Source organism: Camelus bactrianus, chromosome 1, assembly GCF_048773025.1.
Source record: "Camelus bactrianus isolate YW-2024 breed Bactrian camel chromosome 1, ASM4877302v1, whole genome shotgun sequence".
Classification (NCBI taxonomy): Eukaryota; Metazoa; Chordata; class Mammalia; order Artiodactyla; family Camelidae; genus Camelus; species Camelus bactrianus.
The window spans coordinates 51,979,273-52,001,064 of NC_133539.1; the positions used below are offsets into that span (position 1 = coordinate 51,979,273).

Below are 21,792 nucleotides of genomic sequence, written 5' to 3' on the forward strand. Positions count from 1 at the left end.
CCAAACAGAAGACCATCTCCCAATGATGTTCTCTATACCACAGTCTTTGAGTCATCTCTAGTGAAGGGTGAAAAAAATGAAGACTTCTCAGCATTTCTAATCTGAAAGGACTGAGCTGGCTGCAAAACCATCTCCTTGAATATCTCTGCCTTGACTGGAGTTTTCCATCCTTCCCTTACCACTCCAGGTAAAGCAGAGTTACCAAAGATAATCTCAGTAAAAGAATGGCATAATTCCCATCCTATGTTAATTATGTGTGATAGTGTATTATGTGTCTTACAAAGTTTATCTAGAAAATATGCGAACTTCTTGAAATACAGATCTAATGATATGAACAAAACATTTTTTTTCTTTTGCAACTATGTATGTGTTTAATTCTAAAATGAAAACCCTGGCTTGATAGGGACATTTGCAAAGGATTCTCTGCCCGATCTAAGCAGAATAATACAACCATGACCTTAAACTAAACTAGAGGGAAGGAGGTAGAGGATATGGAATACTACTTTATTCCAAGAAATGTTTTACAGCAAATATAACAATGATTGAACAAACACCAGGCCCAAAGGCCAAGCATAAGAAAATGTCACACATATACCAAGAAACAAACACTATCATTAATAATAATTGTTGTAATTATAGCTAATAATAATTATTATAGCTATGATGAGACAATGATGGTTCGCTTGGGTATAACGCATAATACTTAAGCTAGAAAGAACTACAGGTAAACTTACTCTTCCCTTTAAAAGTCAGTTTATATTCTAGATTTACATGATATGAGCTACATAATCCAACACTACATGTAAGAAAAGGATGCAGGAAAAAGTGAAGACTTATGCCTTGATTTCAGTTGTCGTGTTGTCAATATTTATCTTAAAATAATGATGAAAAGGTTAGCTATTTTAAAATATGGGTATAATGGGTTATGGTAAAATATCCTCTCCAGCTTTAAAATCGCATAGCGGCTAGTTCCTACCTATTTTTCCTTGGAATGCCTGCTTCAACGCCAAGCTGTCAGATACACTCCTGACCTTTTGAGGACATTTTAATGACAGTAGTGCCAGGCCAGGATAAAGGAGAAACAGAAAGGATCAGAAGACTGAGGGGAAAAAGAAACGAGATGGAAAGAAAAAAAATAGTTTGTACTGTTTACACCACTCAGTCTGGCCATCTTTACAGATGCTTTCTGTTTGCTTGGGATAGTTTATTGCTTATGTTATTCCTTTTCTTTCTTTTTTTTCCCATGTGCTTTCCTCTACCAACTTTGTTTGAAAATATTTTGTATGTGTCCACACTGTAAACCCTCATATTCTCTTCAAGATTTAGTGCAGTGGAGAAGCTCTTTTTTCTACTTCCCCAAGGGTTAGGCACATCAATATTCTAGCTACTCATTTTCGAGGCCAATGGAAAATGTGCTCCTAAGATTAAATAGACCTCAGTAACACATAAATCCAGTTTATACTGATGCAAGATGTTACAGTTACTCGCATCCTGAATCTCTGATGAGTGGATTACACCTGTTGGAACAGCCGCTGACCTGCAAGTCAGAGATAGCGAGGCAGGACAAGACCCTCATGACAGGCTCTCTGTGAAGAGCCTGTTTGCATGGAGAGTTCCTCCTTGTGGCTCTGGGTGGAAAGGAACTAGTCTAGCCATGGAAAGCTGGTCTATAGAGGGTTCTTTAAATATTCTCTGGATAAACTGGAATAATACACACATGCACACAGGCAGTGAGTGCCCTTTGTTCTGAATGTACCGTCTCCCTCCCCCACTTCCCCAAACATAGTACTTGTTTAAAAAAAATTATTCAGTCTATTAATGTATAATTTCTCCTTTTTCATACTTCCTAAGTGCTGCCTTAGGAAGAAACCTGTTTCTGTCAAGAAATCTTAAAAAACTACATACTTTTAACTCTAGTGCTACATTTGGTTTAAGTAGGTTCACCATATTTATCCAGGACAGGATGGCTGCAGGCACACTGGCTGGACTTCTAAGTAGTCAGAGGGCTATGTTTGCCTTTCACCTCAAATACAGGAATTCTATTATGACACAGCACATATCCAACATTGAGTATAATTAACATTGCATCAATCTGGCATGCAAAGTATTATCCTAAGTTTGAGTCAAGCGAAAAAAAAAAAAAAAAGATCATCCAAGAAACCTAGCCAAATACGTAAAATGTCTCACTAGTCAACCAAATTGCCCTTTGGCTTACAGATGTGCCTAAGAATATTATGAAACACACTGATAAGATTTTATGATCAAATTGTTACATTTTAGAAAATATGATGACAGTATACTCAGAAGAAAAATACTCCTACATACAATGATTAGAACTATTTATCTGAATATTTTTAACACTCATGTGTAAAAGGTCCTGATGGACCTAAAATATTGATGGACTAAATGCTATGATGACTGGAGTCCGCTCCCAAAAACATGGCGGTAGCACAGGAAAACGGCAGGCCATGAGTTAATCCCTGTGCAGGCTGGGTGATGGGTATGTGGGAGTTCACTGTAGTAATCTGCCTTACATTCATGTACTTTAAATTTTTCATAATAAAAAATTTAAAAATTTATACTGATTTGAACCTTCATTTGTTGACTCATTATTTATTGACTGATTCATTTACTTTTTATATGCAAGATACTATGGACCAAAAAGTGAAAAAAAAACCCCAAAAAACAAAAAAAATATTTTTCTTAGACATTTAGGTTAAGTAAGCTATTCCTCTTCAGAAATAGTATATATTGACTTAAAATGATATTTATAAGGACTATGTAATTACATGCAGAATACTTAGGTTAACTTTTGAAAGCAGGACATGAAATTATGTGGAATGTATGATTACACCATGTTTTAAAAAATATGTCCTCAGGGGAAAATGAGAGTAAGGAAATATATCAAATGGTTATTAATGATTGGATTTAAATTATAGAAATAATTACTTTAATTTTTCTTCATTTTATTCCAATGTGTTTTTCCAAATTATTTTTAATAAGCATGTATCATTTTAAAATGAAAATAAATATTTATTCATTAGTGGATCAGATGTGCTTTCCTTTCCCAAGGAGCTTTTCATTTACTAAAACAGAGAAACTACAAATACACAGCATTGCCCTGATAGTTTAAATCTTCACACCTAGAAGTGAAAAACACCCACAGGAAAAGAAACGTCAATACAGATTTTATCTGATCATAGAAACATAAAGAGCTTTCTGTGTGTTGGATAGAAATAGGGGAGGAACTGGCTTCTTTGCAAGCCAAGAAAGAGTGTGAAATTCAGGCCATTTTGTGATGAGATCATTTTGCAATGAATGCAAAAGGAGTGACAAATGAAAGTTACCACATGAGCCTGTCCCTCAAACTCTTTACACACACCGATATGAGTTTCTTTTCGGGCAGCATAATAAGTAAAGTGTGGGAGTGAGAGTGGGAGTGGGAAGGGTGGGGAGTTACAATCATAAAGGCTTGTGTCCTTCACTGGCGAGATGGATATGTTCAGAGAGACAGATAGATGTGCAGCAGAATTGGAAACAAAAATACAGTGGCAACTATGGATTATGTGCAATGGATATGGAAAGTCTCTGTTAAAAAGCTCTCTTTGTCACTTCTAAGAGATTATTTTCCTCATTTTATGCATATTCATATAAAGTGAAGCCAAGAGTGTAACTTTCAAAGGTTTGGATGAATATGATGTTCGTGACTAAACAGGCCTGGCTGGAGCCAGGCAGGGTATAGTCAGATGCCAGGCAAGTCACCCCTTCACTCCTCCCTCTCTGGTATATTTGCTGGTGCATTTCTATGCAGGCCAATCTCTAGCTAACTCACTTCTTTCAGGCTCTGTCTGACTTGATGATGCTCTACCAATATACCCTCAGTCCTGACCTGCACTCTCCTCCCAGCCACCTAAATCTCAAGAATTGTAGAAACTTTGAATATTGAAACTTTACAAATTCTCACTAAAAAGACACATCAACCTCAAAGTTTCAAACCTACGCTCACTTGCAGCCCTGGTGTTGGTCCTCTTACTTAACTGGTAATGGGCGGGGGTTGGTTTGTTTACATCGCCTTTGTTTGTGGGTATACAAAAGAGCAATCGTCTGATTTTAAGATTGATCTAAATGAAGCAAATGCATTTCAAATTTGCAGCATATCATCGAATAATAACAGCTAATTCAAAGCATCACAAAATATGTTTGCAGGGTTTTGTTTGCATAACACCAAAGCATCCAATGTTCTACATGGGAAACATCCTCTCTGTCCACTCAGGTGTCTCCTTTGGAAATACATATGTCTCTGGAGAGTCTACTAAGCAAGTCTTTTGAATATTTTCACCCCAGCAAAATCACTGTACAGCAAAAGTTGAAATCTATGATAATAGGTTCTTGAGATCATGTTTCTGATCATTCTAAATGATGGTATTTCAAATGAACAAAGAAGATATGCAATAGGTACCCTTGACCAATGTCAAAAATACATTTGGTTCAAATTTAGGACTTGAGGTGGTAGACTCACCACAGTGTTAGATCTAATTCTTTCCAAGGTTGGGAGAAATGTACTTGACTTCTTTGCACCTTAATATTTTGGACTGTCATTTAGAGAAGATAAAAGTTTCTTACCGGACAGCAATGTCGTGAAGAATATCCGGTTAGTGATGGTGAAACATTCTGAAATGAAAAGAGTACCATCAATGTTAGGCATTTAACAAATGTCTGACAACATGGCAGTCGTAGAAAATAACCCACTTACTTCTCACTCGGGGCACTGACTTACTGATACTATATAAAAAGTAAAGGACGCTCCCTTTTGAGAATGAAAATACAGCTGTGCCCTGAGAAAGCGCTTCTGTAGCTGCCTGTGTGTTTAACTTTAAAGCTCTAACCAGTTGCAACCAGTTGTAAATGACTTGCTGCCTATTTCTGCAATTCATTGTAACTTGTGTTGAGAAAGTTATGTTTTATGGTTAATTATCCATGGTCTGTTTAAAAAAATAAATCAAACCATTGTGAACCACCAGGATTTGCAGCTCCATTTGAACTTTACTGTACTTTTGATTAAACATTTTGTAAATAAAAACAAACTGGTTTCTCCTTGTTTGGGGTTGTTTGTTACTTGTGTTCTGGGAATAAATATTGTGGCAATGGCGGTAGAACAAGCTATGGATTATTTACCCCTGGTTTCAAGAGTTGTGAGTTACTGGCCTCATCCTCTTTCATGAGTATAAATAAATGTATAGCATTATATTCCAAGTCCTGTAAGGCAACTGGAACGAGTGAACTGAAACCTTTTAAAACCAAAACCTTTTATGCTAAGTCACAGAGCAACAAAACAAACCCCAAATTAACATTTAAAAAGCTTCTACTGTGGAGCAACAAAATCCCCAAATATTATATAATCTGCATTTTAAAAATTGCTTCCCTAACAAGCAGCAGTCTATCAATAATTCCACATGCATGTCTTTTCACTGTTTTTATAATGGAGACGCCATAGGTGGTTTTACGAGAGATCACCTCCCACCCTCAATATCACCACCAGAATGAAGCTCTGAAAATAATTATTAAGCATAATAACTTAAGCCAAAATTGATTTAGGAATATCAGGAATTATTGGAGCTAAAAGTAATGAAACACTATATAAAAGAAGAATTCTATATAAAAGTTGTCTCTTGTCATCATCCTACGACCTATATAAACAAAAGAAGTCTAAAAAATAATTGCCCTGGGAAAATGAGAAAAGCCAAGATTCAAAGGACCCTGTGGCAGGGTGCAGCAGGAGTATATTTGAAACCCAGAATCATTTGTACCGAACATATTTGCATATGAAACTTAACGAGGATCACCAAAGGACCTTGCCCAAAATTATGTTTTTAAAATGAACCAATGGTCTGTGCAGTACTGACCATTAAAAAGGACCTCTAGGAAAGATATAAAATTGCTCTCTGCAATTTGTCACTTTTAGAAAGACAGAGACAGGACAGAAAGGGCTTCTTATACAATGGAATGATCTGTCCATTGCTGAAGCTTGAAGAGCACTGTGTAGGATTTCATCTTACCCCTTTACTACTTGCATGGCTTACTGCTTACCTGCAGAAGCACTGCGAGGAACAGCACTGCAGCTCACCAAAACATGGTAAAATATTCATGAAGCAGCTACTATGTGCCAGGCACAACTAGAGTGATTCTTCTCAAAAAGGTAACTTGGTGACTGAGGTTCTTGTTGCAACATTAAAAAATATCTTTTACTGCTGCCAACAGCAACGAGAAGCCAGGTTTAAAGAGTTGTGAAAGACTTCTGAAAAATTAGAAAATTAAAAAAACTTGCCCTAGCTTCTTGCATGCCCTTGGAAATAGAAAGTTTAGGCCTGCCAGCCCTGCCAGCCCTGCCTAAGCCTGGTTCCTACACTGCAGAAAAAAAGCTAGAAGTAGCCTACATGTTCCCAGGGCCGTGGCTACAAATGAAAATGAGGGAGGAATAGAATCAGTTGGCATTCACTGGCGTTGAAAGTTCTGCCCTGAGCATGGTTCAGAGAGTGCAAAAACCCACCGAGATCGAATTGGAAGCTACTCTAATAAACTGAGGCACGGAAAAAAAATCCAAAGATGTTTTACTCAAAGACATCTTCCTCTACTTCTTTTATAACCAGATGGCGCCAACTATTTTTGACAATCAAGAAAATGCTCCTCTATAAAGTTCTAAGGTTTCTTTTAAACCCAGGCAAACCCATTTGAAAATGAGAGCATTCTAAATGACTCCCTGTATACACCAAAAATAAGTGCTTAGTTAAGATGATTAATCATGTTAAAATTACATTAGAAAGAAACATTTTACATGGTGCAGAATTCATTTTGATAACCAGGTACACACATACAAAACTGCCTATTGGAATCCACACTCAGCTGTGTCCCTCGTGAAGAATATATGTGTGAATATGATTCCCTGCTTGAAGATGAATATTTTGACCAATTTTCATTATTTTTCCACAAACAAATCTATCTGAGCTATAGATTCTTTCAAGGAAGAAAAAAGCTAAAAGGAAATGTATTTATAAAATACTTAAAAACATACGCTAGCTTGGTCATTATTCATATTAAGACAACAAAAGCTGTTCCCATGTCATCATACATACAGAGATATGATAACCCCAGTGACCTTGATCATTCAGTTGTTACAACAGAGAGCCACATATTCAGGCAATGAAATATGAAAAACCAGACAAAACTCTCCAAGCTTTGATTTTTATCTTTATGCAACAGATTTTTCCATACTAAAGGAATCCCAAATTCAATAGCTAACATATAAGAGAAAGTTAAACAAACTAGGAAATAGCCTGAATCTTTTTTAAAAAGTAAAGCAAAACTCACCGCCTACCTTCAGTAAAACCACATAAACCAATTTCGTATGGCCTTTCCAACTGACCCAAAGGAACGACATGACCCCAAATACACAGAGCTGAGGTGCCTCAGTGGCTCCTGCTCAGACCCACCCCCTCCCGCCCACTTTCACCTTCTCCGATGGCGCTAAGAAGGCTGGGAGCTGCTGCCGCGCTGCGCCTCTCACACCTGACCTTACTTTCTTCTGGCAGAAACCTCACGATGCCTAGTGCTGCGCTCCCCAGCATTTTGTAGCCATTTTACAGCCATCTGATAGGAACTAAAATAGGAAGGACAAAACAAACCCCCAAAGCCCCCAACCCCCCTCATCAGACAACCCCTCTCGGTTCCCAGAAGACATCAGTCAGTTAAGTGAAACAAGGTATTATAACAGGGAAGGAAGACCGACAAACCTCATATAAACCTCACTGTGTCCCATTTAAGCTGGGAACGAAGTTACTCCAATGAAAAGTAGTGAGTGTGGGAAAGGAGTGGAGAGTTACAAAGAGAGAACGAGAGACAAAAACAAAACGAAACTTTCATTATACATTTGAGACTTCAAGACAGTACAATGAATTCAAAGGTGTTCCAAGGAATAGTGCGACAGAAAGTTTGAAATGAGAATTCCAGAAACTACAGGTTCTTAAATGGAACTGTTGCTCAGGGGACAAATTCTATAGGGAGTTTGAATTAAGTGTCTGCTGTAGCATCTAGATGTTTTTCTCTTTCATTAAGACTTTGGGGTTTGAATGTACTTTGTCATGAGAAAAACACAGTAGAGCTTTATACAGCCCCCAAAGTAAAAAGTAAGAGAAAGACAGAGTTTATATAACCAGCTTTTTACATAAATATTACATCAGGATACATTTCAAATGAAAACACACACATACACACACACAGCTGTCTTCCTTATCCTTTCTATTTTAAAATGCATTTCATACTTTAAATGTTGTTGATTTTTCACAAAATAAGTAAAAACCAAGTCAGCGTTAAACGCCTCAGAATAATTTTAGTCTTATATTACCTGGAAAATTTACCACATCATGGAGGGTCACCAAATCCTGTTTTAAAGCCGGTTAAGGCACTGACAATTATGGGATGTTTTGCCGCAGCCCAGGGCAACTAGAAATGGTCATGGATGTTAGCTGACTCCCTTCTCAACAGTCTGAGAAAAGGGAAAAAAAAACTGTAAGTTTTCCCCATCTGTTATTTCCTTTTTTTTTTCTTTTTGGCTGTGGAAAGTAAAATTATGCAAGAGCTTTTGAATGTAAAGGCTGTGTGTGCTTTTTCCCTTTTTGTCTCTGTGTACCGGTTATGCGATGTTGCGTAACTGAGTAGAGAGTAGGCGGTTAGCGTTTACTATTGATTTACACTCTGCCATCTAATGAATTCAGAACACTTAAAAGAAAGGAGCAGGAGGGGGAGGGAGGAAAAAAGAGAAAGAAACGGAGAGGAAAACGGAGAAACAGAGGACCGAGAGAAAGAGCTCATTTAAAGAAAATAATTCTATCGCCTGAAATAGTTTGATTCTTATTCCCTCTAGCTCTGACTTTCAGTTATTGTTCAGGTCTCAGAAAAATGAACTTGAGCTAGTGACCCCAATATTCCAATCTTATTTCTAATGAGGATTACTGGCAGGTGAATGTCTGAAAGTACTAATGTGTCAAATTACTTGAAAGCGATTCCACTAAACTGTCAGACTTCTCCATATGCACTTATTTATCATTCTCTCTATGCCTTTGTGAATCTGTATCTGTGATAGCCCATGTTATGGTCCAACTAGTTTACCTAGTCACGAATATCATTTGAAAGACACACAGGGATATCATCAAGGCAAGGAGAAATATGTTCAATTTTACCCATCTCCTTTAAAAATGCATGAAGAATGCATTTAGAAATCTTCGAATAGGTCACTGTTTTACTTTGAAGAAGACATGCCACACGTCATTTGGCTACACAGAACAGCCCGATAGAGGACAATGGAAGTGAAAATGGCAAAACGAGGAGAGATTCTAAACAGATGAACATGCTTGTAAAAGAAATGTAAACAATTACGTATACTGTGCTTATGGAGAGCACATAAAATTTAACATTTGATCTGGATGGTTACAGATACCCCCAGCCCTCTGAGGCTGCCCGGTGCTTCCCACACTACACAGTGAGTTCCCAAATCTGAGGCTAGGAAGATGAAGTGGATTCTTCTGTTAGGCACAGGCCCTCCTATACCTGAGTGCCTCCTATAGCTGAGGACAGGCCCTAAGGGAGAAAGAGAAACAGGAGTCCTCTTTATTAATGACCGGCTAGAGAGCAAGGCAGAGAGTCTGCATCCTTCCTGAATGTGGGCTTGTCAGTGGCGACTGGGAAAAATCTCAGGAGGTCATCCAAAAGAAAGAACAAGAGTCTGGGGTTTCATTTCTGATCACCCAGTGATCTCTTTTCATCCATTTTAGTTGTCCATTTTCAGAGATGCATTCATGACCGACGGTTCTGTGCACACAGCTTATATCTAGCACCTAGCACGGTGCTTGGCACGTTCCCTATGCTCAGCAAATATTTATTGAAACAGTAAAGTGATTATGGGAGAAACATCTCTGTAGGAAAAGTATACTAGAAAAGCCTCAGAAAATAATATATTCCAATGATTTACAGGAAAATCTTAGGTTGCACTTAGGCTGCAGACACAAAATAATGAAGCAGAGAAAGTATCAGTTATTTTGGCATCAGCTGATTTAAGTTCCATTTGATTAGGGAAAAAAAGCTTAACAAAAATTAAAATACTGATAACATCAGCAAAGTTTTCTGCTCATTTCCACTAGCCCTTTGGACTATTTTTCATTTCAGTCTTGGGCACAGAGAAGTCCATTTTAATTTCCATGGATACATGCTAAAGGAAAAGTCATGGGATAGCACATAATTCATCTTTCAGAAAATACTGAGAAGAATGGAGCCATTTAGTAATGGGAGAGAATATAGCTTGCTGTTGAAGGGCAAGGCAGGTTGGGTTTTGATTAGGTTATGCAAATTTAAATTAATAAGAAGGGCAACCAAGAACATACTGATTTCCATTTTCTTGGTTAAACAGTTTTAAATTTCTGGATTAGAAAGTCAGAAATGCCATCTTTCAGTTAATTGGAGAATGAGGACTTTAGAAAGAGTTGCAAATACAATCTCAAAAATTCCAGTTGAAGATTTAACTAAAAGTGTGTTTGGCAATGGTAGCCAAACACTTTTTATAATGTAAGGCTGCCATCTTATTAATTTATCTGGGACCGAGCATGGACATGTCAGTGAAAACATCCAAAAGTGTTGTTTTTGTTTTCTTAAACTTTATTCATTAGTACAATCTAATCTAATTCAGCAACTTCCTTCAGTAAGCATCCTGGCAGTATGTCAGCATGACCACCCTGGGTGCTGTTTCATTTCCTGGATTTGTAAAGGTGGATGAGAATGTGCCTGGCCCCTTCATTTCATATGTGAAGACTCTGAAACTCAGAAGGTGATTTTCTCAGGGGTATACACTTTAAGACAGATCTAGGACTAGCACCTAAAGCTCACAGTTCATTTCTCCACAGCATAGAATAAGTCAAAGCTGCATAAATTGAATCTTATTTTAAATGCCATAAAGAAAGATTTCAAAAGATTTTTTTTAACAAGACAAGGAATCCTTACATTCTGTAAAATGTTCACCTCAAAGTTATCTTATACTGAATATTCCACTCTTAATCTGAGTCTCCTCTTCCTCCTCTTCTTCCTCCTCTCATACTTTAGATCTTTGCAGTCTCTTTTGCTCTGTTTCTCACACATTTGTCTCCATACCTGACCTCTAATTATTCCCTTTCTCTCATTTTTCACCTGTTTCTCCAACTTTTAATTATTACTCTTCTTCATAAAAATCATTTTCTGTGAATGTGATTTGTGATCCTCAGAAGTCATAAAGGAACAAAAAATTTGAATTCCGTGTCTTGTCATGATCAGGTCTTTGAAATAGACATAAAAAAAAACCAACCAAACAGACAGAAAACCTGCAACAAGATACTGAGAACCTGAGGGTAAACGCAGCTGCAGGCTTTGCCTGTGTAACAGTGGCCTAGCCCTCCTCACAGCAGGGCCGAGGGCAAAGGCCACAATCTCCAGACCCGACCACTCATTTTCCACGACACCAGGTCACCTTTCTGTTTCCTTTTCTTTCTTTCCATTCCACAGACATAACTATTTTGAGACTGATTATGGCATAGCAGGAGGAGATCCAGAAAAATCGTAGTGGCTTTACGTGGTTTAATGATACTGGCCAAACTCTCAATTCCAAAAAAAGTCAGAGAGCTGCACACTAAATTTGCAGTTACACAGAAAGTGAAGTCTGAGAAGGTTAAAAGAGAACTTGGACCTGAGAAAAAGGTCTTAGTGTAACAGGGACATTGCTGCCAGAATTGTTTTGATTTTGTCATTGTTTCCCTTATAAAGCTTAACTCTTATGGTGTTTACAATTCAGCTAAAATGATCAGCTCCAGGCTGAAATGTAGCTCTAGATATCTTAGAGTGGGAGGTTTTTTCTTTTTTTTCCCTTCTTATTCCTTAAAAAGAAATACAGACAGCAACTATTCAGCCATTTCAACGACATTTAGATTCTGACCACACATCTGGCCCTAAAAAAAGAGCAGGTGCTAATCAGGGAACCTAATCTACAGGAAGCTAAACTGAGCAATGTCCACTTGCAATGAAGGACTGGAACTTGGTGTATGAAGGGGGAACAGAAGGATGTTCTGTTATTTTAAAAGGCTGAATGTATATCACTTGGATAGCTACTTCTTTCCACTGCATTGATGTAAATAGGATTTCAGCAACACTTTGTTGACAGGTCTCCCACTCCGCTTTGCTAACTAGAAAACATTACAAGTACAGAAGGAAGAAATTCCTGATCATTTCCTTAGATCTTTTCTTCATAAGCCCATTCTCAGGGTGGCTATTAGACAATTAACAATTTAAAAAATTCCTTGCCCCTACGTCTCTAGCATTGGCTCTGATGTCTAATTGTCTAGACTATGATGTTGTTCCACAGTGGGGAGGAGGACATCATAGACATAAATAAAAATTAACAGGCCAGACGGAAGCTAGCATTTATTGAGCACATATTATGGGCTACATACTTCTTTAATAATATTCCGTTTAATACAAATCCCCTGTGAAGTTTGTAAGATTAGCCTAAGTTTCATAGATTAGCAACTGAGTGACAGAGCTGTTGGCTAACCTGCTTAAGGACACAGAGCTAATTAAAATGTTGTGCAGGGGAGGAGTAGGATCTGGTTGACTCCCAGGCCCACCTGTACTGTAAGGTCAGGAGCAGAATATGAAGCCATCTAACCAAAAAACATTCTCTGTGCCAGTAATGAGAGCCACCACATGTTCCAAGCTGTGGTGGGAAAGACAAATGACTCCTAAAAGGAAACAGGTTCTTGCTTTGCTTAAGGGGATGGTAAATTCTTGTTTTCTAAATTCATATTTGGAAAATGGCCCTTGTCATAGGAAAGGAAGCACAGTCTCCCAGGGACCTTTAAATCAGACCAGATATTTGAGTGTTCTTAAAAATTCCCTTAAAGATGTATACTAGATAAAGGTAAAAAAATACAGTGCAGATAAATTCCAATGATTAATACATTAACAATTCAATATGGCTGTGTATGTAGATATATGTGTGTATGTGTGTGTGTATACAGTTTTTTTCGTTCTTGCCAAAATTTATGGTAATTATTATAAAGTACTTGACAAAATCTAAACAGTAAATACGTTAAGCCAAGAGAAAAGAAACAAAGAACAAGAGGAATGTGTGTGTACGTGTGTGTGTGTAAAGATAAAGGCTTTGTTTCATTATGTTAATGTGGCAAATTATTATTTTTCGAAAGTTTACTTATCTACACTGAATCTTTTATATACAGACATATTATTTTATAATACTTTCATAAATAAACATGTGTTGAAGATAACATTAGAATCATCAAACAAATAACAGCAGTTTTGGAAAGTTTACAGTTTGAAGTACTATAGCGTTTACCAACTTTATACACACTGCTAGGAAGGATTCTTTGAAAATAATTTATAAAGTAGAGAGTACACTCCATTTTTCATACAATACAGTTTTTTGGGATGAATCTTTCACTACTATATTAGCGTGTGTGTGAGAGAGAGAGAGAGATATTATTCTCAAGATTTCTGGGACACTTTCCTTAATATATTCTTTAAAATCACAATTTGGTGAAGGACTTAAAGGCACAGCAGCCAAAGAGATCTGAAAGGAAGAACGAATAGTCCTTTGGCAGTGCTTATTTATTCCTCAACTTTTAATGAATCCTTATTGCCCTGTCCTTGCTGCCTTTGTTCCCTCAAGTCTGAATTTGATTGGGAGCAGGAAGGAAGAAACACTAACTTCTAGCTTAGAAGAAGCACAAAAGAGGAGAGAACCAGACCACCTTCTGGGCCCCCTCTCCCCACTCCCATAAGGAAAAGCAATAGTAAGTGAATCAGCAGGAAAAGCAATGACAGTGACTGTGACAGTTTTGTGGTGTTGGGCAAAGCAGAATTTGTATCTGCTCAGTTTCAAGGGCTTCTTCACAATTCAGCTTCTTTGCATGTTATAACAATGCTGAAGAAGACACACGATCTGTTGAGGGAGACAGGTGAGACTTGGGGGAAAGAGGAGGCACTCCTTATTTTCATGTATTCAAACACATGATCAAGATATAACTTGCAACATTAAAAAAAATTACCCAGTTAAATCGAACCTGCTAAAAATAACTCACAATACCCTTTCCACTAAAACAAAACAAAATAAAGCAAAAACTCACAACCAGTTATTTTGACTGGTGAAAACAGTGACATGAAAGTAACAGATGGAAGCCCAGTTTTACTCACACAACATACTAAACACAATTGCAAGCGTCCCCACAAAAATAACTCAACAATGGTGACTTTGGCCTTGTGCTTCAAAATATCTCCTTTAAATGGGCTTCCTTAAAGACTTCGGCGGGGGGGGGGGGGGGGCTTGTGAAAAACCACATAGAATAAAACCAACTCATCTGTCCATACCTAGAAACAGGAAAGAGCTGCCAATCACAGCCTGCAAAGAAGAGAGATCTTGTCACCTTTGTCAAGTCCTTTCTCAGGATTGGAACAGGTGTTCTTTTCTTATGTATTATTTTTTGTTGTCTGGCAGTATTTTTAGGAAAGGTGATATATCTGTATTTAAAAAAACACACACTAGGTAGCATCTAAAAACTTTCATAAATCAAGTAATTAAAAGTAACAAATCTTCCTGCTAATTGCTCCTCAAAGTTGAAAGAAAGCTTATTTTCTTACCTTACACCATGCCTTCTGATCTGACAGTGTCATTCAATCAATAATTTCAATGTCAGTTACTGATTCCCACCTCTTTTATTACAAAGACTTCCAGCAATAATGAAATGGTGCTGATCTGCTTGCTTTCACTCTATATAACGTCTATATTTATATGCTTTGCTTCTATTTGGATCTATATTTATCTGCTTTATCTGCCTACAGTGCATCTGTTTCTCATACACACAGACATATATTTATATATATACACACATACTGTATATATATAGGTTATATATAAACACACATACCCACAAAAATGTATGAATGTATGCTAGAGTGCTTAGTTCAACAAGCATGCAGGTGCATAAATACTCTGACACATGACAAATATACAAAGAACATGAATGTACATGTAAACATAGCTGCACAGGGAGAAGCCTATCCCAACAATAGGCCTTTCTAGATACTTGGCTGTTGGCCTCTGAGACACACACACTACTGACTGACAGCCCTAGACAACTCTGGGAAGACCAAAAATCTTCAGAAGGCAAAACTATATAACTAAATAAAGATCATTTATTCCAATTTATTCATTTTTAAAAACAAGGAAACTGAGATACTCAGAGGCTAAAAGCAACGATTTTTCGTGGCAGGGCTGGAAGTAGAACCCAAATCTTTGCTTCTAGACAAACACTCTTCCACTATGTTGAACTGAAATGATGGGAACATTTTTTCTCAAATCCTGTATTATCTTCTAAGTTCCACTCATTTCTATTTTTCCCTTTTCTTGATGCGTGAAATCTAAGCAATCAACATTCACCGAGGGTCAGGCACTGTTTCAAATGTTTAAATATGCTATCTCATTTAATCTGTACGGTATGTCTATAACGTAGGGGTTGTTACTCATTTAATCTGTATGGTATGTCTATAAAGTAGGGATTGTAACAATAAAAATAAAATAAAATAAAATAAAAATAAAAAATCTGAAGCTTGTTGGATTAGATAACTCTCCCAAAACAACACAGCAAAAGAGCTGAGCTCCTGTGATTCTCCAAAGCCCATGTTTTTCCCATTAGATCATAATGCTTTCCTCTATACACACCTGAATGTCCTATGAACCGCCCCACCACAACAGCCACCACCACCATCACAGCCTAACCATCATATAATCCCAGTAACTAGTCTGTTTCAGGATACATAACAGACCTAAAGCAGGGATCCTCTCAGCCTAAGAAAAAAGTCAAGAAGAGTGGCTCAGGTAGAAGTGACAGATCCCCTGTATGCAGCACATACCATCTACTAGAAAGCTGAAATATGCAAAATTCAGACCGAAAAAAACACCCCACGGGTAGTCTTACGTGATTTAATGTCTTAATAACTTCCAGTCTATGAACATTTTATGTCCTTTTCGTCAAAGGATTAGAGCAAACGGATACAATTGAATCAGATGGGAAATAGAGGCACAAGGAAGCAATGGGAAGACAGAACCACAGCCCCTCTTCTTCTTCCTCTCCTGGGGCAAAACACTTCCAAAAATCAGTGCCCGTCAAAAAACACAAAGCTAGTACCAACAGCTAGTATTTAGCCCCCACTGAAGTGCTAGGAACAAACTCAGAAAAGAAACGACGTCCACATATGGTAAGGTAATTTTACACAAATTTCCTCAGCTAGTAACCAGTCATGAGCTATCCCCACATGCAGGAGTTTTACACTTTGTTCAGCTCACACAGAACCCGGCACAAGGAGATGCCATGTGGATCTGTGAAACTCCCTGGGGCATACTGCATCCATAAGCCAAGGAACAGAAATTACACTGATCCATACATGCAGCTCCTCATCTGTGACATACTGATAATTACTCTTTATTTGTGAATTACGTCCAAGTTATAAAAACAAGTTTCAGACGTTTGTCACAAACAGGGTACATTTTACTTAACTCTTTCAGAACACCAGCTAGCTCTGGTGTACAAGGACATGGGAGCTGTCCTACGATGGGGCCTGATGTTGTGGAAAGATCATGGCCTTGAGAGAGAGACTGATTGAGTATGAATCCCAGGTCTTCCACTTATTAGTAATATAAATTATGGCACATCACTTAAACAGCTCTGAATCTCAGTCTCATCACTTGTGGAACAAAGAATAAAGCCACCTATTTTGCAGGAACACTGTGAGGATTAGAGATAGTCCCAGAGCAATGTCTTCTTCACAAACAGGGGCATTAAATGTTAATTATTATATGTTTAAGAAGGCCTTTTGGCTATGACTTCCTATTGTATAAATGATACAAAATTCTTCTGAGGTACTTTTCACGCTCGTTTAATCAAAGATAAACTTCTGGGTGATCAGGTATGTTCCAAGGAATGACAGCAATAACAGCATTTCACGGTGTAACATTTTCACTGGAAGATCTTAAAGTACTTAATAACCTTTGACTTCCGTGATTGCTGCTACTCTAACAATTGGGCAAAATGAAGCTCAGAGATACATCCCCCAAGTGAATAATAATAAAAAGAATCACCAGCAGGGGTGAACAGAATTTCTGTCTCTAACATCTAAACCCCATAGTGTCCAGCTGAGTAATAACTGCTGCAAGGTCACAGATATAAAGGGCCATACTTTCCCCAAGGCTCTTTGAGATTATTCACCGAGGCCAAAACCATTAGGTAATGCTGTGTACATCTGCTGAGATAACAGGGCTGAGTCAGGGTTAGGTCAGGGTTTCAGGTTATAGGGGTGGGGTGAAGAGTGGCTTTCAGATCAAATGATGAGAGTACTTTAAGCAGAGAACAAACCATAGTTTTCAATGTAAGAGAAAAGGAAAGAGGAGAGAACCACAGCCAGATGAAGGGAGGTGGGAAGATACACTCTGCGGGGCTCAAACGGGTAACTGTGCCTTACAGAGGAAACCCTCGCATGTTCATGCACACTGAGATGTGAACAAAAAAGCCCAGGGTGCAGCATAAATCCTGCCATCCCAATAACACACACAGATGTTCCACCATTGTTTTCTTTTATGCACATTTTAATTAAGAGATCAGAATCAAGCATTAAAGTGTTATTAAATGGCTTGTTTACATTTTCACTATATGTCATTTATTATGCATTTTCTAAATGTGTGCACATCTATTCAGAAGGATTATTTGGAATTTTTATGTCACTGTTACAATTGTCCCTCCAACTCACGCCACTTATAGCTAACTAAGGAACAGTGGGAAAGCCTTTTTGGTCCAAGCAGTGGGTTAGGGACCCTCCTTTAATTCCCTGTCAAGCAACCCCCATCCCCCATCAAACCTCCTTGTGGAATGACAAAGTGCACTCCAGCACTCCAATGCTGCAGGAGGTCCCCGGTCCATCGTGACTTCTCATTCCTCATGAAAGGCCCAGTTTCAAATACTGTCCCATTGTCCTTACAAGAAAATAGTCTTTATATCCATGCTACACCATTTCCCTAAGCAGTTTGGAAAACCTCAGGAACTCCAAGCTAACACATAGAGGAACCTGGCCTCCTGCCTCCAGTGGTGCAGACTCTCCTGGAGGGAACACAGTGGGAGAAGTGGGAACAAGTAGATTTTTTCTCTCCTCAACCTATCACCTAGTTCTAGTCTACCACTTTTGTCTATTTACCCCCACAGGGTAAATACTCCTACTTGAGTTTTCAGTATTATTCTAGAGTTGAAACAGATACCCACACTTTTCCTTCTCTCAGACTCCGTAGATATTAAGGCTTATTCACACAGTCAACCTGCTAGTGTGGAGCACAGGTGTCCTGTAGTCTGCCTGTAGCATATGGTTCAAGTACTTTAACAACAGGGCATTGTCTTACAAGCCCACGTCATATAATGCCTTTTGCACGGAACTGGATGGTTTCAGAGGGGCAGGACTCACATCTCCTGCATGCTGAATTCAGTGCCTAGTACATGACGGGTGCTCCATCAGTCCAAATAAGAGAAGTGAGGGATTTTTATATCGTTCTTTTCCTGTTTGTTATCCAGGGGAAGCAGAATGCTTATACAGAGCAGGCATAAGAAAGGGACACATTCTAATTCCACTGTCAAATTACATTCTTTAAATTGTCTCATTTATAGCATAAATGATCTACAAAATATTTCCATTACTATAAATGTAACTTTAAGGTAAGAGTTAAATTAGTCTTCTGTAACTGGTGGACCAGATGGGACTTAGAGAAGAGTAGTGGTACAGCTTTAAATCAAGTTTCTTTTGAAGGGAAACTTTAAGATGTTACCAGAGACAGAATAGAATTGGCACAACTTTTGGGAGAGCTTCTTAGCCATATGCATTAAAAGCTTTAAAAGATATGAATGCTGTTTGACTCAGAAATTTCACATTAATGAATTTATCTAAAGGAAATAATCAAAGATCTACACAAAGATTTAGAAGTAAGGATGCCTATCATGGTTTACCTACACCTGTGAAAAACTGAAAACCTTGTTTGACAATTGAGAGTTGATTAAATAAATAATACATCTGTATGTTGGAATACTATGAAGCTATTAAAAATAATATTTTGAATACTACTTAATAACACAAAAAATGTTTTGGGACTATTAATAAATGACAGCATATTAATCCATAATATGTAAAGGCTGATTTATTGTATAAGTAATTATAGCTAAGTTAAATATTGTTTAAGAAGTGATACACATGTATACATATAATGGAAAGACTGGAAGATATAGATGAAAACACTAAAAGTGGTTATTTATGGGCAGAGGAATTTTAAGAAATTTTTGTTTGTTTTAAACTTTTCCACAATGTATTTTTCCATAAATAATTTTACAACAAAATATTACTTAACATATTAATCTACACTAACCTTCTTTTCCCAAAGTCCTAAAAAGTGATTTTCTATGGGCATTTTCATCCTAGCTAGTACACGTTGCTTTCTAAAATCTTTAGTGTTTGAGACTATGTAGTTATGATAGACACTCCCCTCTTAAATAAAAACCTTTACTAGCCCTATGATTTTAGTCTTAGGCTTCTCCGTAGAAAAATTCCAATGGCCTGCGAGCTACTAATATGGAAACTTAAAATTCAGATCCAGGGCTTCTGTTCCTATTTATCCTAAAGTCCTAAATTTTGCTTTCAACTCAGGTTCCATAATAGCAATTAATATCATTAAGTTACATTATTTAGACACACACATAACACTTATGCCCTTTAGGATTTCCATACTCTTTCATTTATTTCACCAATGCTATATTGTTCAATAGACGTTGATGCTATAAAGAATAAATAAAACATATAGAGTCAATCATTCAGAAAAAAATCATCATAGGTTTGGTTAAATAAGGAGAAGCTTAGTTCAATGCAGTCTAATTCCCTATGTGGCATCTGATGTAAGAATCCCTGTACTTCTACTGACAGCTCCTTGTGAGAGATGCCCCCTCTTCCACAACTTTTACTCACCTGTACACCCACAGTCAGCCATAGGTGATTGTGCAAGAGACCACAAAGTAGGAAGAAAATGGAGGAGCCAAGACAGGCTACAGGGGGTTCCAAGTTATAGAACAGGACAAAAGATATATGGTCTCTTCACACTGAAAGAAAATTAGGCAGAAATGTGGAGAAAAGCCAAGCATGATATTTAGTCTACTACAGTGAAGTTCCATGAACTCCTGCCACAAAGGCTCCTGGAGCAGCCCTGGATCTGGAATGATCTCCGCAGAACCTCTCCTTAGAATTTCTTAATTGTACCGTGTGTACAATAACATCTGACATCCAAATTTAGAGGTTTCTTTAGAATCCAAAACACAGACTTCTTAATAACCCAAGTTTTTAATCTCATCAGGGCAATTTCAAATAGATAAAGTGAAGCATCACAAGTTTGTACGTTGAGTCTATGGGATTATAAATTTAGGTGCCCAAGATATACAGCAGTGTAGCAACCACTTATAAAGGCAGAGAGTTACTCTTGAAACCAATTTGCAGGCAGGGAGTTACTCCTGAAACCAATCTGGGTTCCCACTGGATGATGGCAGCAAACTAAATTTGATCCCTCCAAATATCTTCCAGAAGTAATGTAGATCAACAAGGAGAGAAAATAAAACCACAACTTATGCCTATAGCATAAACTAAAGACAGAGAAAGCTACAAACTTCAACTTTTGTGCAAGTAGAGAAATAAACATTTTGAAACAAAAAGAGCCAGCTTAGGAGCCCATGCTAGAATGAAGACTGGAGACAGCTCTCTCTCTGAGTCCAGCAGGACTATTAATTCTAGTTAAAAATCACAGTTTTAGGGAGGAGATGTGTCTGGAAGAAGCTCCCTGTGAAAAATACGAATGGCAGGACACTTCCAAGACCTGTGAAGTCAGAATTTCCAGGAAGTGATACCCAGGCATCCATATTTTTAAGCTCCAAAAGTGATTGTGAAATACTCTACAGATGAGGATCAATGTGACTGGGTAAGTTCAACCATTATAAATTCATCTCCCTTAACTTCACAAACACAAAAATTCTGCTCCTAATCTCCTAGTTCTCCATCCTTTCTTCTCTCTAAAAACAAAGTTAACCATGTCTTTCTACATCTGCTCCTGACATCTCCCTATGTGGAAAGCCATGCCTGCTCCTTACTGCCTATTAAAATCTTCCCCAGTTCCAAAACTGGGTTCAAGTTTTACCTCCCTTCTAACTCACACTAATTTCACTCACATTAATAAACTACAGAAAATGGGTTTTCCCCTCTGTCTTAGATCATTATGGAGATAATAATTTCTGTTTGTCTTATATCCCAGTGAGATCATAAACCACATGTATCCTCAGGAAGTGTTCACATAGTTTTGTTGTACCTCTTTGCTGTACACATGCAGGACTTTCAAAAGACAGCAGAATGAAAGAAAGTAACATCTGTATATTCATCATCAAATAACAGGGTCTGCATATATACCTCCAGAAAGTGCTCAGTGTCCATTTCTTGCACTCCATACTTACATTCCAAAGGAAATACTTATGTATAAGTGAAAAAAAAAAAAACAAAAACAAAAAAACAAAAGGAAGTGGGGAAGAGTTTGCACCTCCAGCCCTAATTCCTCCTTTGAGTCCCTGAGTTATGTATTGAATTGCCTACTGAGTT

The 21,792-nt window shown here is 37.7% G+C and overlaps 1 protein-coding gene across 22 annotated transcripts in view; it reads right to left on the reverse strand.

Moving 5' to 3' along the window:
- Positions 1 to 21,792, reverse strand: part of ZBTB20 (zinc finger and BTB domain containing 20) — a 758,521-nt gene that overhangs the window by 341,229 nt on the left and 395,500 nt on the right. For all 22 annotated transcript variants that reach the window (XR_012507067.1, XM_045507287.2, XM_074363908.1 and 19 more), the window contains one exon: positions 4,624 to 4,671. The gene's annotated coding sequence lies outside the window, so the exon portion shown is untranslated. The remainder of the gene's footprint in view (positions 1 to 4,623; positions 4,672 to 21,792) is intronic.